This window comes from Arachis ipaensis, chromosome B09, assembly GCF_000816755.2.
Source record: "Arachis ipaensis cultivar K30076 chromosome B09, Araip1.1, whole genome shotgun sequence".
Taxonomy (NCBI): domain Eukaryota; kingdom Viridiplantae; phylum Streptophyta; class Magnoliopsida; order Fabales; family Fabaceae; genus Arachis; species Arachis ipaensis.
This window is the reverse complement of record NC_029793.2, coordinates 14,551,995-14,555,661: the sequence shown is the minus strand read 5'-3', so window position 1 is coordinate 14,555,661 and position 3,667 is coordinate 14,551,995. Positions and strand designations below refer to the sequence as shown.

Sequence of the window (3,667 nt, the reverse complement as noted above, 5' to 3'; positions counted from 1 at the left end):
TGTTATTTTAACTCTTCTTTTTTTTCTTTATGTATAACTAGTATATGTAAAAATATATAAATTTTTACATTAAAAAAGATTAAACAAAAAATATATATAATAATTATTACTATAAATATTTTATAAAATTATAATTAAAATCAAAGTTTAATTATTTTTAATGTAAAAATTATTAAAAATAATTAATATTTATCTTAATTGATTTGGATTGGTTGAGTGGTCATCTCACTCGTCTACCTAAGTAAGTATTAGAGTTTCGAATCCCGCCTTGTGTATGTAACAACTCATTGGCTAGTGGCAGACCCTTAATAAATGGAGGTTCAATCCGTAGACGATTAGTTCTCAACTTGCCGAATTGGAAAATACAGTGAAAGAAAATAGTATTTGTCTTGAGAGTAGAACAATTCTCATTGATGACAGCAATACTTATGAAGATTTGTCTTTGTTAAAATTTAATTGTGACAGTTTTATTTATTGGTATCATATTCATTTAGGAAGTCAAACAATATGATCAACATTGTTACTGGTTAAAATTTTATATTTTATGACATAATTTTCAAGTTTCTAAACTTATAAACTTATGTCATTACAAAAACTATTAGATTGATTAATATTTCTTGGTAATATTACCAAAACACCGTCGTTGAGTATATTAGTTTGTGTAAAAAGAAACTATAATAACTTTTGTTATTCAATATATAATTTATTCTATTAAAAAATAAATTATTATTCCTAGATTGGTAAATATATTTTTTCTATTTTTATATCATTTTATTTGACAATAATTGTCATTAAAAAAATGAATGACTACACTATCTTATAATATGATGTATAAAATAATTTTTTATTTTAAAATTAATTCTGATTAGTAAAAATAATTCAAAATATTTTCTTACACAAATTTAAATTTAAATTTAAATTTATACAATATGGAATGAGAACCGGAGGTTCTCAGCATGGTAAAAGTGCCACGCGCATAATAAATACGGTCCTGAGAATGCCATAGGTAATCCTAGAACTCCGTTATTCAATTATCCAACTTAAGTACTAAACAGAAGCCATAAACAGGGGTAGGTATTCTAAATCTGCCTAACTTACTCAAGTTCAATCTTAACCTAACACCAAACCATTTCCTCCGTTTCCTCCATCCTTTCATCATTCAGAATGTAACAGAAACAAGCAACCAAACAAGTTCACGCACAAGTAATGATCAAATAGTACAAATAGCAAATATAACAAATAGCAGGTAATATATATCAATTAGGCATACCCAAAAAAATGCATAGCAATCAATACAAACAAATGCATATGATGCATGCCTGTCCTATGGCTGATGGAGCCCATCTGTCGATTATCCAGCCAACCCGACAAGTCCGAAAACCTTAGACTGTCCCCCGTCGCGCATCCCCAAGAGTCTATGCATAGAGTTCACATTCATATTTCATAAAATCACTCAATGGGGGCTATCCATACCCGGAAATTTATACGTGCCCGGTCACCCTTACGACGTAGGGTCAACAGAGTATCGAGATTCAACCTGGAACACGTGATGGCGAGCCACGGCTCTTACCCAGGGAACTCGTATCTCAGATAGCATTATTCATAAGCCATTTCATAGTCATAATCATTATTTAATCATTCATCAAGCCATGGCATATTAACTCCTTTTATTAACAACCTCACTTTCACATTCTTCATCGTCATTCCCTTATAATTCATCTTGATTACCCTTTCCGGGTCCTGACCAAACTTTTTATCAAACTCTTCTCATCCTTCTTAATATTGAATAATATTAAAATCAACCCAACTCTAACATTAAATCAATCACATCACACGAGGATTGAACTTTAACTTCTCGAACTCATGACTATCACTAAGACATCCTCGACACTCTATTTTCTTTTCTGTTTCTAATATAGCAAATGAACTCGGAATTGCACAAACTTTATGTCCAGGCGTTCATATTGAAATAAGATTTCTAACAAACTAAATATCATAATTTTCTGATTTTTCTAGCCTCAGGAATAAAGGAAAAACCGTGACTGCTCTGCAGTGCATAAAACCAAAAAAACAGCAGCAGTATGTGATATTCAAAATTCAATAAAAAATCCAAGTTAAATCCAATGACTTTGAAAATTAATGTAGTTAAACTTTACTCATCCAGGTTTCTTTCTCAATTGGTTCTGAGTCAATACCATTTTTAATGAAAAAGTTACATTACCTGGAAGTTAAGTAAAAATGAGACAAAATCTGTTTTAAAAACCAACAAGCTTAGTACCTTTCAATTGGAATAACTTTTATTACAAAACTCCAATTAAGCTAAATTTTGATTTGAGAACCTCTAGCTCATCCAAAAACAAGTGTGTCTTGGTTGCAACCCAATTTATATTTAATTCTAAGAGTTACAAGCATTGGAAGTTGATGCATAGCTTGCTGAAATCTGTTTCTTTTCAGTTTTGACCACCAATATTCAAAAATTCACAGCTCCCAATCCTCAACTCTTAAAATTCTGAAATTTTATAGAAATAAAGAAAGTTAATCAAATTTTATAACAAAATTGGTTTCGCTCCAAAACTCAACTCGTAAAAGTCGCAGCAAGACAAACAAGTTGCTACTCTGTTTGATCTTTTCTGCTGCTGGACAGATTTAACAACCTAACTTTAAAAATTTTCCATAAATTGTATATTTAACAAAAAGGTCCCAAATTTTTCAGTTTAGTTCCTTATATTCCCAAGTTTATCCCAAACTTGGTCTCATGCAATTCCGATCATTACATAATTAGTTACAGCATATACAATACCACCACAACACAACTCTACATCCTTATTAACAAACACCAATTCTAATCCATCATAAATAAATATAAGAGCACACCATTAATAGCTTTCACACCTCATAATTCTAATATATAAATTCACTAACAAATATATTCTAACAACATTACAAGGCTAATCATTAAATACAACAAACAATCCAACTTATTCTATGGTTCCTCTAACCTAAGTTTTCACAACACCGTAAATATTAAACGTGCGAAACTTAAACCATACCTTGGCCGATCACTTAATTCACCCAAGGAAGCTTCTCAACATAAAATCACAGCCCCTCCAAGCTCAATCAAACAGCCCCAAAGCAAGCCTTGTCACCAACAAAGCTCCAAGTAATCCAAATTCAAGTTCAATGCATAAACACCCTCTTAAACTACACCTAATACACACATATATGTTCCAATTCAGTTTTCTATTACCAAAAACAAGATTGGGCTAGGGTTAGGGTGTTCTTACCATACCCATATGCTCAATAGCTTGAGCCCACAAGTTCCGGAAGCTAACTTGAACCTAGACCACAAAAATTGGACAAGATTCACTATATGTTTTCAAGTTTACCAAAGAAAGAGGGATAGAGATTCTGAACTCAATAGAAGGCTTACCAGAGAAATTGTTTGGATAGAAAGGTAGAGGAAGTTGCGATACGTGGAACACATCATGCAGGTTTGAAAGATGTGGTGGTAATGCGATCCTATATGCCACTGGTCCAATTCTGTTCAGGATTTCGAATGGCCCAATGTAACGGGGATTTAACTTCTTGGTTTTGATGGACCTCCCTATTCCAGTGGTCGGAGTAACCTTCAAGAAGACGTGTTCTCCTTCCTCGAATTCTAAGGGCT

At 32.2% G+C, this 3,667-nt stretch overlaps 1 long non-coding RNA gene across 1 annotated transcript; it reads right to left on the bottom strand.

The window, feature by feature from the left end:
- Positions 2,676 to 3,464, bottom strand: LOC107618610. Its single transcript, XR_001615310.2, has 3 exons — positions 3,431 to 3,464; positions 3,285 to 3,338; positions 2,676 to 3,207 (listed from the first exon to the last, which is right to left on the bottom strand). It is a non-coding gene; the product is annotated as an uncharacterized LOC107618610 (long non-coding RNA).